This window comes from Schistocerca americana, chromosome X (genome assembly GCF_021461395.2).
Source record: "Schistocerca americana isolate TAMUIC-IGC-003095 chromosome X, iqSchAmer2.1, whole genome shotgun sequence".
NCBI classification, from domain to species: Eukaryota; Metazoa; Arthropoda; class Insecta; order Orthoptera; family Acrididae; genus Schistocerca; species Schistocerca americana.
The window spans coordinates 818,448,906-818,464,320 of NC_060130.1; the positions used below are offsets into that span (position 1 = coordinate 818,448,906).

General features: G+C 40.0%; 1 protein-coding gene across 10 annotated transcripts in view; it reads right to left on the reverse strand.

The window, feature by feature from the left end:
• The window catches only part of LOC124555503 (bestrophin-2-like), a 674,041-nt gene extending 659,040 nt beyond the window's left edge, over nucleotides 1-15,001 (reverse strand). For 9 of the 10 annotated variants that reach the window (XM_047129429.1, XM_047129435.1, XM_047129433.1 and 6 more), the window contains exon 1: nucleotides 14,900-15,001. The gene's annotated coding sequence lies outside the window, so the exon portion shown is untranslated. The remainder of the gene's footprint in view (nucleotides 1-14,899) is intronic. The other variant, XM_047129430.1, reaches the window with a different exon arrangement.
• Nucleotides 15,002-15,415: the final 414 nt, after the last annotated feature.

Sequence of the window (15,415 nt, forward strand, 5' to 3'; positions counted from 1 at the left end):
TCAGAAGTAATGGGGAAAAGAAAATTAATCATTTTTGGACACCTCCACCCTATGAATGAGAACAGGCTCAAGAAAGAAACAGTCCTGCATTTCTGGTAGAAGGAATGGACAACAGCATGGATTACAGAAATAAGGAAAGATATAGAAAGAAACAAAATCAAAGAATCGGAAATAGCAGACAGAAATCTTGTCAAGAACAAAATACAAAATTTAGAAGGCCTTCAATGCAGAAGAAATAAGAAATCGGTAACAACATGGACAGAACAAAGGAAAAGACAACATATGGAGAAGACAGAGTACTGGAAAAATTGAAGTCGTTACGTGATCCTAGTTGGTCAACAAGGAAAAAAAAAAAAAATAAAAGAACGGACATTTAGATAATTTAATTTAATATTTTGAAAATATTCCGACAGCAAGCTGTGTAGATTATATTTTCCAAAAATGACGTTTCCGAAACTAGGTTCAACCTACACGGATGAATGTGGCGTGAAAGCTTCTTTAATTTGTGTAGTAACAAACGGTCCAGAATTAATAAATGATGGTGGGATAGTTTTCAGAATTTCAAATTATTACAAAAGTTGATCGCACAGTTTTCGAGAACGTTAATTACGCCTCAACCTTTACATAAAGCACATATTTTTTATGTCATGGTAGCAAAGATATTCCCTCTGAACCTTATATGCCAAATTCCCTTATGGAGTGTGTTTTACCACGTAAAAGTGAAATTGGGCAAAAACCAAATAATAAGTACTGCATTGTGTTGATCTCTCTACATACCCGCCAGGTTCCATGAAGATCATTTGTTTACAGCTGGGAATGTTCTGATGTAAGTCATCAGGGACCATACTTACCATAAAATTCTTTTTCCCAGGGATCATCTGTAGGTGCAGCCCCGCTGTCAATTTTGTATTACATAAATCCAACCGCTGCTTGTAAAGATAGTGGGCTGGTTTGTTCATTAGTGAAATTTGCATACGAACCGTTAGCCTCGGCCTCAATTACTTCTGAAGAAAGAAAAAAGCATATCCTGGTCGTTTTTGTGCAGAATTCCATTCTTTCCAAAACCAGTTTTACGAAGAACATGATTTCCCTAATTGTTTCTTCGCGCGAGTGTGGCAACTTCCTATGCGCCTTTGAACGGTAGCTATGAGCCGAAATTTTTTTTATAACGTCTACGTTGCTTATGTCAATAAAGAAACCCTGAGGATTTACATCACTCTTTATATTTTTTGAACTAAAATAGCCCCGTAAAATACCGTTTTTCGAACTGTGAAGAAAGTAGCAATAAAATACAGAGGAGTGAACATTACTATTTATTCTACTGTTAAGAAATCAAATAAAATTAGAGAAGCCGTTCAAAACATCGCAGCACGCCTGACATCTGGCTACCAATGGCTGATCCGCTCGCACATAGCTACCAGGAACGGTGCGAACATCTTTACACGCTGCATGCATCCTTGCAACTAAGTCTTCTGCAGACTCCACAAGGGTTTCGTACACCACATTATTCAGACGAACCCACAAGAAAAAATCTAGTGGGCTGAGGTCAGGAGGCCAAGTTACAGGGCCATCTCGACCAGTCTATCGATCTCCAAATATCTGTCCAATCTGGTTTGTGGCAGCTCGATTGAAGTGTGTGGGTGCTTCATCTTGCTGGAACCACGTAAGTAAACCGACTGCAAGTGTTACCTACCAGTAATATCGGCAGCATTTCTCGAACGAACGTTGCATAGCTATTGTGAACAAGACAATACGGCTGCGTGGTGCATAGCTGCAAATACCACTGCCTGAACTCCTCACACGAAGAAATATATTGGGCCGTCACCGCATATGCCTTCTGAAAATGTAATGGAAGCCTTCCGTCCTCATGTATCACCATCCAAACCGCTATGTGGTTGCTTTGATGTGTGTGCCGTAGGGCTACAGCTTATAGATGGGTCCGCGTCAAATATCTCTAATACATACTCTACAATTCGTAGTGTGCATTTGCTTCGCATACAACCTCCACCGTTTTGACGTCTGAAACCAGCAGTTTCACCAAGATACTGATGAGTAGGCAGAAACATAGAATGGCGTAGCTCATGCCTATTTTGATGTCTTTGCCGGTAGACATGCAAAGCTGTGTGCCTATTTACTTTCGCCTCATCATGAACGACATGCATATTGTGCTGCTCGGACCAAGTGAAGTTCTCCATGATGCGGTACAACAGCACGAGACAAACTACGAATGAGTGCTGTGTTTCTACCATGTTTGTTTGTTTTTTCCGTCTGCTGTCACTGCTGTTAGCGGGGTTTACTGTGTTGCTGTGACAGGCGGTGAAACGTCCAGGGCCATCTAAAACCAGATACTGTCAGATACATTGCGAGATTTTCTACCTACGGTCTGTAAAGTGCAAGATCATGTTTGCTGCCGAATGGCCTAGCGCTGGCTCCTATTACGTGGACGCTTTGCAGCGTCGTTGGATGACATTTCCGGACATAGATTCCTGTTCTCAATTTGTTCCTCAAGACACTCTCTACAACCCCTCAAAGTTTGTCGCCATCGTTCTGTAACGCCACGTATGTCTGATAAAGTAACTAATGTCACCCAGTGTATGTGTGTTCGGGCATGGATGTGTGTGATGTCCTTAGGTTAGTTAGGTTTAAGTAGTTCTAAGTTCTAGGGGACTGTTGACCGCAGATGTTAAGTCCCGTAGTGCTCAGAGCCATTTGAACCATTTTTTTGTGCCCAGTTCCCCCCCTCCCCCCTTTTTTCCTCTTGCCAACTCCTGTTCTCCAACGGCACACAGTACAAAGTTGGGCATCAATTTTCTATGATTATGTGGACGAAACACGGGCATCAGATCAAATGCCTTGGTTTACAATTACATTTAACTTTCTTCCTAGTATTGAAATAGATAAGAGTGCAAATATGGTTCCATTACAACCTTGTGGTCCTAGTATCATGTCTTTGAGGTTTCTAATACAACTGGGAAAAACTGTTTGCCGCATTTCTTTATGTAGCAGGTAGACAGTAAACTAAAGACAAATTTTAGAGAATTAGGCAAAGCAAACTGTCTTAGATATATTACCTTGAACCGCTAAATTTCAATTTTATAAACAGAAGCGCCATTTCTATCAGCACTCTGACTCCCGCGCTAAAACGTACAAAAAATGTTTAGTTAGTGTAACAAACAGCTTGAGGCAGGATACATCTGTGACTGTTGACATTGAATTCACAGTAGATGTCACTATGTTTCTGACGTAGCGCTTAGCGCGGGTTTAGGAAAATAAATCTAGGGCTTTCAATACGACAAACCACTTCTTTTCATATTGTAGTCTGTCGATGCTCTCATCCGCCCACAATGTCCTGGACGACTGAGATGATGAAGGAGCCATATGTCATGCTCTTTCAGACAAACGGAGATCTTCACCATGAACTATTTCTGTGTAAGAAATTTAACGATAAAGTAAGTGCGCGATTCTTACTACTTACTATGGACTGGCTGTACCCATCCCAGTGGGCGCACTGATTTTGTAGTCGAATAAGTTACTAAAACTGATCACTACAAAGCTCAACAATCAAACGGCATATCGATGTTTATATAAAAGGGACTAATACGATTTATACTAGAGTTTTAAATTCTGTGATGCGAGATAAGAGCTTGCAGAACGACACCATTGTTTTTGTAGAACAGAACGTAGAATATTAACAACAGTTCAAAAATGAAGACCCTACACAAGCAGTGATACCATATATCAAATAGCAAGTGACGTAAGCCCCCTGCACACAAAAAAGAAAGAATAGTAGGGAAACAACTACAATAGGACGAAACAGAGTAAGTAGCAACACCTTCTACAGACAAAACTACTTCTGGAAAAAATGAATTTAAATACCAAAGAATCAAGTTTACCCACCCATAAGACAGATTATCACAGTGCTGCAAACGGAAAGAAAATTTAAAACAGTAGAGCAGCTTCGAGTATAAGTTTTGAAGGTTGTGCCATTGCTGTAAGGCAGGAGCAGGGACTGAGCATCGGCCTTTCGCAAGCCAGATAAGGTAATAAGAACATTCCAAGACCACAGATACAAAAACTGTTACCTTCAGGAACGGGAAGGGAACACTGAATGAAAGCTCATAATGTAAGCCAGCCTTTGGTTAGAAGTAAAATTTATTGAAGTACAGGCGACTCATTAAACTGTTCAGACGCAGCTGAAGTTTGTTTCCCGTAATAATGCTAAGTAACGTTGGACCATGTTACATGGCGTTGTCCGTAAGCTAAACAATTTTAACTGGTAAATAAACTGTGATAAGCGTAGAAGTTGGATATTTAAGCACCGTTACACAGAAAAATGGGTACGAACGATGAAAAATACCAGCATCCTAACGAAAGAAAGACTGTTTTGTGTATTATTTCTATAGTAGGAATGGTACCTTTTACAACCTCGTTACAGAACTCAGGGAATGTTATACTGAGACTACTCGCTCCAGTTATTTTCGCTAGCTACTGATTTGATAAATTTTTTTCCGAACCCCCTTCTATTGCATTACAGTTGTTCACAATGCAGTGATATTATTGGGGAAGCATTTTAAACAAAGCACTCCGTCTTCAGGCCACGAGTGGCCCACCGGGAGCATTCGACCACCATGTCATCCTCCGTGGAGGATGCGGATAGGAGGGTCAAATGGTTCAAATGGCTCTGAGCACTACGGGACTCAACTGCTGAGGTCATTAGTCCCCTAGAACTTAGAACTAGTTAAACCTAACTAACCTAAGGACATCACAAACATCCATGCCCGAGGCAGGATTCGAACCTGCGACCGTAGCGGTCTTGCGGTTCCAGACTGCAGCGCCTTTAACCGCACGGCCACTTCGGCCGGCCGGATAGGAGGGGCGTGGGGTCAGCACACTGCTCTCCCGATCTTTATGATGGTATTCTTGGCCGAAGCCGCTACTATTCTGTCGAGTAACTCCTCAATTGGCATCACGAGACTGAGTGCACCCCGAAAAATGGCAACAGCACATGGCGGCCTGGATGGTCATCCATCCAAGTGCCGACAACGCCCGACAACTCTTAACTTCGGTGATCTATCGGGAACCGGTGTATCCACTGCTGCAAGGCCGTTGCTATTTTAAATAAAACAAACTTTATTAATATTTTACATTTTTATTCTTCATGTATACATATTTATTTCTCAACATAGTCCCCTTGGTGACGAACACATTTCTCCCAACGCGATACCACAGTGCTGATCCGTCACTGTAGAACGTTTGGCTTTGTTGACGCAGCCACAACCTCATATCTGCTTGCATCGCTTCATCACTGTCAACGAGAAGTGTTCAAAGTTGTTCTTTAAGTTTTGGAAACAGATGAAAATCGGATGGAGGCAAGTCGGGACTGTATGGAGTTTGATCGGTAGCAGTGAACCCAAGGCGTCGGACTGTTGTAGATGTTGCAGCGCTTGCGTGTCATCTAGCATAGCCGGCCGAAGTGGCCGTGCGGTTAAAGGCGCTGCAGTCTGGAACCGCAAGACCGCTACGGTCGCAGGTTCGAATCCTGCCTCGGGCATGGATGTTTGTGATATCCTTAGGTTAGTTAGGTTTAACTAGTTCTAAGTTCTAGGGGACTAATGACCTCAGAAGTTGAGTCCCATAGTGCTCCGAGCCATTTTTTCATCTAGCATTGTCGTGCTGATGAGAGGGTGCTCCATGTGTGGACGAACCCTTCGAATTCGTGCTTTCAGTTTTCTGAGGGCGCGCAGTACATTGCAGAGTTTATGGTGGTGTCTTTAGGCGTCAATCGCAAATGCGCCACACCTTGAACATCACAGAACGCTCTGCGTGACTTTGCCTGCTGATGGCACCTTCTTGAACTTTTGTGGCGTCGATGATATTTTGTGGTCGAACTCCATTCATGTTCTCTTGTTTTCGAATTCAAAATGATGAACCCAGCTTTCACAACCTGTCAGATTGTTGTTAATGAATCAGTAACCCTTACGTTCAAAACGCAAAAGTAATTGTTGGCAGATGTCCACTCTTCTCTGAGTTTTGGGGCACTTACTGTACACACAGTTTTCAGTACCGCGGTTCTGCAGTAATGGCCTATATACGCTCTCGTGATACGCCAAACTTACCTGAGAGCTGTGTCTGTATTGTCCGATGATTTTCTCGGTTGAGTTTATCAACCCCATTTCGATGGGTCCTGTCGGTTGCCGGTCGCGGTCGTCCACTCCGAGCTCTGCCACACACTTTAACTTCATTACCAGCATGATCAACCAAAGGCGCACATTACTGATGTCGATACTATCATCATCGTTCACAGCTTTCATTCTCCGAAGGATTTAAATTCGGCATGTTACACGCTGCAATTCGGTGATATTCCTTGTCAGCACGCCCTCGTACTTTCGAGTCAAAATTTGAATTGCAGCATTCACTATAAAATTATTTTCAGTGCTTTTGCTTCACAATGGTAATTTACATGTTTTTGTGGGTTGTATATCTGAACTACAGCATCTATAGAACGCCGATATCTGACAAAATTGTTTAATGACAGTCGTGGCTCGGAAAGAAATTACTTATTTTTCTCGCATTTCTCTGCTCATATGTATTCCAGACCTTGTGGTGAACCAAATTTAAATTAGTATATGAGGCATTTTACACATTTGATAAAATGACTTATTAGTCGATAGAAAAAATAACTGGTTGTGATAATGGTAGTGATGAATGAAGTATGCACTGGTATAATGGCATTTTTTTTTAAAAACAAGTTTCACAGAATCTAAATCTGAAAACTGGTTTTACTGTGATCTAAACATTTATCAGTTCAATCAGACATTATTCAAATGTCTGCCAAGGCGTTTTTCACCTTGTAACTTATCATTACAAGTTTGGAAAAGAATATTGACTATTATTATTATGCTATATTTCACTTCATGAGAGTATAAGCGTTAACTCGTATGTGGATTGAAAATTTTGACGTACCACAGCGAGGATGAGAATACAGACGACATATCTGAATTAGAAAATACTCTGAAAAACATAGTCCAAAGTCCAATAAGACGAGCCCTTGTAGGGAAGGGGCTATCAGCTGTGTATGCACACTGGTATTTGGCTAAATCATCTGTTGAGAGAATTGTTTCATGATAAAAGCAAGAATTTTAACTGAATTTGCATAAAAATAGCTATGAAAGGCTTTTAAGTAGCTGTTGAGATTTCAGTATTTAGTTATTATGCCACATTTCCTGCTTTCATGACCATAAATTATCTATGTATTTATTGACTGCTAAAAGTAACCCAGAAAAATTGGTAAGATGCTGTGCAATAAAAACTCCTACACTTCGACTTTTGTTGATATCAATGTATTTATGCCTAAAGAATCTCTGCAACATTTACATTCGTTGCATCAGTGAATGAAAGGTACATGGTAAAAGTATTGTAGTCCACTTCGTAAAAATAGATATTTATTTCACACTTCACCAGTTAAATAATCCATACGCATCGTATACTGATTTTTCAATCAAACTAATGACGTATATTTTACTTAGGGTACAGTTTTGTATTTTGTGGTTTGGTTCAGTGTGTGCAGTGAATAGAGAAAGATTTTTAAAAATCAGCATATTTTATGAAACCAAGTCTTGTTTTCTTGTTTCTCCTTAACTTACAAGTCATTGATAATTACATAATGTAAATTATGTGTAATTAAAAAAGGAATAAAAATGATAATGTGGTATTTGACATGTAGCTACTGAAAAATGCTAGGACAGTTGTCTAATTTAAAAATATATGCAAATGTTTCCAAAACTGTTTTATGTGTCTAAAAATATGAACTCTACCAAAAATTTTTAAAGTGTAATCGGTGAGATTTTCCCTTATGGCTGTCATAAAATTTTATTTGCTGCAATTACAATTTCTACTAACTGTTATTATCAAGTATACATAAGAGGTGCTGTAATAAACACTGATAATGTAAAATATCTACATGGATTCAGCCATACACATCATTTATAATTAACAGTTTGTGACAGTGATAACTTGTCGAAACTGAAACTGCAACCAATTAAAATTTATTGACAGCCGTTAGCTGAAATGATTATGTTCAAATGTTATATGACGACTGTTGACAGATTTCCCATCAAAATAGTTGTTAAAATTATTGTGATCAGTACCATATTGTATTCTATGTCTGTGTTTTTATTTAGCATGTAATTAAGTTGTGTAATTTTATGTCTGAAAATATCTCTATTTTTGGAATGTCCCGTTTACAGGTTATATGTTGTGCATAATGCAAATGCACCGTCACTGGAAGAATCCCAAGGAAATTCAATTCACCCACGGGGAAAGTAGCTTGCAATTCCTCGTTCAACCGTTTCTTCAGTACTGCTCATCAATCTGGAAAAATTACCGTTTAAGGGTAACAGAGGAGATAGGGAAGATGCGAAGAAGATCGATGCATTTCGTGATGGGTTTCTTTTAGCAAGCACAACAGCATCATGATGACGTTATTCAAACTCCAATGGTAACGGCTACAGAACAGGCATTGTGCGTGACGGGAAAGGTTTACAGTTAAAATTCAGACATATTATGTTCCGAGAAGCGTCAGGGTACGAATTACTTCATTCCACGTGTATGTCTCGAAATTACCATGAAAGAATAATCATAAAAATTTGACATCATATAGAGTCTTACTGTCAGTCGTTCTTCCGACGCATCATTCACTGGTGAAATAAGAAAAGGGTCAAAGCACAATGGTAGCAGAAGCAGCCTCCGCCACGCACCAACAGCTAATTTCTGAGTAAATACGCTGTTGTAGATTTTAAGATAACGGCAGAAAGCATTGAGAAGCAAATACAAACAGTTTCTGGACTTTTGTTGATAAAATAAATGAAACTTGGAAAATAAACAGTATAGATAAGATGCGAACAGAAGCTCTCGAAATAGTACAATACTGAGGAGTAGACGAGTAGTTCGGATAACTAATGAATTAGTACTAAAAAAAACCGGGGAGGAAAGAAATTAGTGATACAACTTCACTAACAGACAGGACAGGTTGATGGGACACATCCTACGGCAACAAGGGATATCTAATGCGGCAATGAAAGGAGGTGTAGGTATTAAAAATCGAAAAGGGAGAAAAATTTTTGTCTACTGTGAGCAAGTTCGAGTGGATATAGGTTGTAGTGGATGTATAGAAATAAAGAGATCTGTACAGGCAAGCCAGGATGGAGAGCAGCATCAAACCAGTCTTAGAACTGAAGACTATGGCAGCAACGTATCATTTACTGAGTGAAACCACCATGGATTCGGAAGAAAAAAAAATTCACATCGTAGATCGTAGTTCTCTGCATTGTTGTTTGGTTACCTGTTACAAAGATAATAAATTCGAGAATCACAATAAATGCCAATTCCTATATACAGGGGCGAAAGGCTATTTACACTTTGTAAAAAAAAATGGCTCTGAGCACTATGGGACTGAACATCTATGGTCATCAGTCCCCTAGAACTTAGAACTACTTAAACCTAACTAACCTAAGGACAGCACACAACACCCAGCCATCACGAGGCAGAGAAAATCCCTGACCCCGCCGGGAATCGAACCCGGGAACCCGGGCGTGGGAAGCGAGAACGCTACCGCACGACCACGAGATGCGGGCTACACTTTGTACAGAAACCAGACGGTAGTTATAAGTGTTGAGGGACATGAAAGGAAAGCAGTGGTTGAGAAGGGAGTGAGGCAGGGTTGTACCCTATCCCCAATGTAATTCAATTTGTACAAGGAAAAAGCAGTAAAGGAAACTAAAGAAAACTTTAGAGAAGGAATTTAAGATCAGGGAGAAGAAATAAAAACTTTGAGGCTTGTCGATGACATTGTAACAACGGTCAGAGACAGAAAAGAGCTTGGAAGAGCGGTTAAACGGAATGGATAATGTTTTGAAAGGAGGATATAAGATGAACAACAACAAAACAAGAATAATTGAATGTGGTCCAATTAAATCAGCTGATGCTGAGAGAATCAGATTAGAAAACGAGACAATTAAAGTAATAGATCAGTTTTGTTATTTGGGCAGCGCAGTAACTGATGATGTCCGAAGGAAACAGGATATAAAACGTAGACACGCAATGGCAAGAAAAGAGTTTCTGAAGAAGAGAAATTTGTTAACATCAAATGTAGATTTAAGTATTCGGAAGTCTTTTCTGAAAGTATTTGTGTGGAGTGTAGCCAAGTATGGAAGTGGAACATGGGTGATAAACAGTTTAGTCAAAAAGAGATTAGAAGCTTTCGAAATGTGGTAAGTAACGAGGAAGTATTAAAGTAGAGTAAAGAGCATTTATTAAGCTAATGTTATCCTGTGGAACCCAGTGGCTGTACATAAATAAAATATAGATCCAGATAGCTGCCACCAGTTACCTATGTAACATTTCTTTATTATCATTAACTAGTTTTCAGGTTCATCTTCACATGATGAATGCTAAAGTCATATATTTAATTTTTGAGCGTGATGCTGCGTTGCATATTCAACCTCTAGCACCCAGTACCACGCTAGAAACGTGAATACGTAAGATTTACATGCATCGCCTGAAGATGAAACTGAACGTGCTCGGAAACTAGTAAACGAAAATACAGAAAGATATTTCCAAGTTGACTGGTTACAGCTCTCTACATATATCTATGTATCAAAGAATATTTACTCTCGTATTCGAATATTTAAAGAATGCCGTTTGAGTGGATCATAAAATTACTTGGTGCATTTGAAAATTAGACGTATATGGTAAAGTTTTGTTTGCTGTACATTTTCGACAATAAAAGGCCATAGAGGGGGATTACACTGTAAAACAGGGGTGTCAAACACGAGGCCCATCGGTTGCATGGGACCCAAAGGAAGTATCAGTGCGGCCCTAGAGATGAGCATCAATCACACAATCGGTAAAAAATTAATAAACTTCCGTTTATTAAAGTTATGATATATTGATTACTTCCAATTTGAAATTCCCGCGACACGACACACGCTACTTGATCTACACCATCCCTCTCTTTCTCTTTTTATTTTTGGTCAGCGGTTGTTGTTAGGGTCTCTCCCGCCAGAGGTTCGAGTCCTCCTTCGGGCATGGGTGTGTGTGTGTGTGTGTGTGTGTGTGTGTGTGTGTGTGTGTGTGTGTGTGTGTGTGTTGTTCTTAGCTTAAGTTAGTTTAAGTAGTAAGACTAGGGACCGATGACCTCAGCAGTTTGGTCCCTTAGGAATTCACACACATTTGAACATTTTGTTGTTTGGGTTAAGTATATTATGTGCGGCCCAAAAATACTCGTCTTCCAATGTGGCCCTGGTCAGCTAAAAGGCTGGACACCTCTGCTGTAAAATACGCAGAAAGAAGGCTTCCAGTTTATCAATGTCTTCACAGCTTCATAGCTTCCTGAGTTTAAAGTAAATGGCATTCTGAATTCTACTCCTTACCTCGCCATTTTCAGTATTTTCGTTAAGCTCAAAGGCTCAATGTAGGGTTTTTTTTATTCGTTTCGAAATATCTCATACTGTGCCTACACTATTCAAATGAGCTAGTTCTACGTCTCCGAAGACCTTGACGTCAGTGGTAATTTAAACGCTAGCCTTCCTTCTTTTTATTCCGTTTGAACAGAGAGGGATCATAGGTTCGGCGAAGCCTGGAAAGTTCTGCTGTCGAGAGATTGTTTGCATTCAAATCTGTAACACAGTTTTTTCACCAAGCGTGCAATAATACGTATTAACAATAGCTTTCCACTGTGAGTGATTAGTAGCGGAGGTTGCAACTAATGTCCCGGTCTTCATGGCATCCATTTACTTGCCGATGAGTTGACAGAGTAATTTTACTATTTAGTGAGGAAGAAGCAGTAGTCTGCGTCTAGTCTACACCCATAACGGCAATGGCTGTTGTATTGCTATGACTATGAAGTAGCAGAGTTTTGCGAGTTGATTAGTATTTGGAGTTGCAAGAAGATCACATTGCACGTCGTCCGAGAATAGTGTAAAAGCTTTGGGTGCGAGCAAATAATGTGAGGAGGGACCTGTAAAAAAAAATGTGGGAGGAGGGGCACTCAGTTACACCGACTGTTGTCAGTTTCTCAGCAATATTTTCTATTAAAATTAACTGCTACAAAAATTAGTAATTCATTAATCAGCCATTTGACAACTTTTAATCACCAAATGACAAAACTAATGATTCTGTGGGGTTGATTTATTACTCAGTGACAGTAAACAAAGTAGACCATACAGTAACAACAGTAATTTCAGATGCTCTGTATGCAATAGTGCCGTAAATGGTTTCATGTGGTTCGGATATCCTTTGATTTGTAACTGTCAGTACACAAAATAAACCTCAGACTGAATTTTACTTTTGACATTAAATATTTTGAAGATCCGTAATCTGTCTTTAAGAGCGCGAATTTTTAATCATCCTTTTTACTACATAATCTATATTTGGAGCGTCTAATGGTACTGACACTTATTACAATGGCCAAACTTAATATCAAGTATTATTATCATTCAAAAGAACCATTCCCCCACTTTCTCCTTAAACTGTTCTTCAAAATTCATTTACTCCAAGTAAAACTATATTCTCATTTATTAATGTTAGATATCGTTTGGTTGAAGTTTATTAAGGTTGAACGGCTGTTAAATTACTGTCACACAATCATTGTATCACTTACTAACGCTCAATAATGATTTAAATTTAGGACAATTACGTCTCGGGTCAAGTAGTATATAATACAAGACCACTGCGGACAAAACTATAGCTAACAGAACATTAGAAGCAAATTCCTACACAGACGCACATATTTACATTTAGCTTTAAAATATTCTCACTTATCGCAGTTATTACTATGAAGTGGATGGAATATAAAATAAACAGAAGCTGAAATATTTTGTTGGTAGGTTATTAAAAAATCATCCATTCGCTGCCCATATTGAGATCTGGTTCGTATCAATTTACACATGAAACCAGACGATATACAAAATACTTATACCTTTCCCTACCATATACGTACTGTGGTAATTTTATGTTGTTCAGTAAGCTTATTGTGTTATTATGTCGTTTCCACACCCGCTCGATAAATAAGAATTACAAAACAGAAGATAAACAGTTGAATCAATATTACGCATGTAATTTAGCTTAAAGATTATTTCATTTACAGTTGATGAAAGTGACACAGTAATCATGTCCCTTATATTAGCAACGTGTTTCTAATTCCAAAAACTTAATATGTCACTCTACTATTTTCACAGATGCAAACAAAAGTAAATTGCACAAGTGAATTTTTATGTGCAAATACATGAACACAAATGTGGATCGAGAATGCCATGGCCGGGCTCTTAAGAAATTATCGTCAGCCAATGAAGCACCCATTTGATCCAGTTTTGTGCAGGTGAAATTACGTACGTCGAATTATTTAGTAGTAAAATATGAAATGTAGCAGTACGTATTCATTAAAATGTTCCCATAAAAGTGTTTTTGCGTTTACAAATTTCCCTGAAACGAGAAAAGTATAAGTCAGGAAAACACTTCAGAACGTTATCCACATCGGCAAAAATTTGCCTAATCGACACTGAATGAACCGTTTTACCCATGGCGATATCAACCGATTTCGCTGTACTGTTCTGTCTGTTAGAACAGGTTATCGGTTATTAACTAACGATCTGCCACACGAAAAAACCGCTTAATTTTTGGTATTTGTATAGTTCCCTTTTCCATCACCATTTTGATAGACAATTAGTGCTTTAGCATATTAAAACACAATATATGACCATCTTCCTCTCTGATACCGCTGGTACATCAGATTTTTAGCTTTACTGCAGCTTTTCTAAATTACACACACAAACACACATACATGCACGTGGGGCAGAGGGTCTGGTTATTCGTATTTGGTATTAGTCTACTGGTCTATGGTCTGGGTACGTCTGTTCACAGACTCTCAATGTCGTGATGTAGTTGTTTTTAACCGTTTCTGAGCACGTGCACAGTCATTATTGGTTTCTGAAACTAACTGCAGCTGCGGGTCTGGAAGGTGTTCACAGAGATTCATTTTTATATGTAAGCAAATAAAGTGAAACCTTGGGAAACGCATTTTGCGGAAATAAATTTAATTCTTCTTTGTCAGTCATGGAATGTTCGCAGTAAAGAGTGCATCTGTATTATTTTCAACTGACGATAAATGCTACTGTTATCAGTCAAATTTTAATGATAAATTTATCGTGTCGAGCATGATGTATTTCGAGAGATAATTCTCATTCCCAAGTGCTTCAATTTCAACAGTTAGTGTCTTCACTCAAGTAACATTCTGAATGTTATACAAAATCTCAGTTTCGTTATAGTCTCAGTACAATAAAACCACATAAGGCAGATTATTAAGTATAAGACACAGACACGTAATTTTTATTTCTGCAGTAAGCTGACGCTTCATGGAACACATTAAAGAAAGTATTCATTCACCCACCAACATTTCACTGCGTATACTTCGATGGTCAGACAACAGGTAACCAATCCTCGATTACCACGCCAGTGGTGGGTCGAATTAGAGGCTCAGGGAGTGAAAAATGCAACACTTTTTACGATTCGTCCTTCAGGTGAGGCCAATAAGCTCGACACCACACTCCACGTTGCTCGAAGGGCCCACGCCGATGGACGGTTTGTGCAGCTTCTTTCACTCTATTGCCTTCATTAACACAAAACACGACTCTGAACTCCAGATATATTCGACGTCGTCACCTAAGCGAAGAAGTTCGTCTTAAAACACGATACACTCTTGTCACTGACTCGAAGAGTGATATATCCGATTTTGGCGCCTGAATCCTATAGGACTTGGCAGAAGCGACACGAATCGCGCATATATTTTTAGTAATAAAAGAGTGAAGGTAAAGATAGGAGAAGTAGGCAGAGGGTGGGTACTCACCAGGTGCCGGCGGTCGGCGGCGCGCGTGCAGACGGGCAGAGTAGCTGGCGCGGGGGCGCGAGACCTGTGCTGGCGCGCGCGGGCTGCCGCCACTGGCGACTGCCTCTGGCGCCCATGTCTGCACTGGGCGCGGCTGCGCATTGCCGCGGACCCCTGCCAGCGCCGCGCCACACAAATGAACACAAATATACCCGAGGTCACGCTACGGCAGGTGTACGGCGCGTCGCGCCCATTGTCTACCGCCGCTCCGAAAAATGTGAGAAATGCGCCACCACTCCTCCAGTGTCCCGCTTCCTCTGCCTCTGCAGCGCTTTTGCAGAAACTGCCCGATCGGGCCTGGCCCGCTCCCGTCAGCACCGGTCTGCCGAGATAGTGTCCCTGTACGTCTATATCTACGGCGGGTACTCGCGGAATCTTTGTTTTCACCGAGGAAAAAATCGAGCTGCGACCGTGCAATGACGGTATTGTGAGACCTTAACTTTTCCCGGCGAATCGAATGTTCAAATAACTTACGGG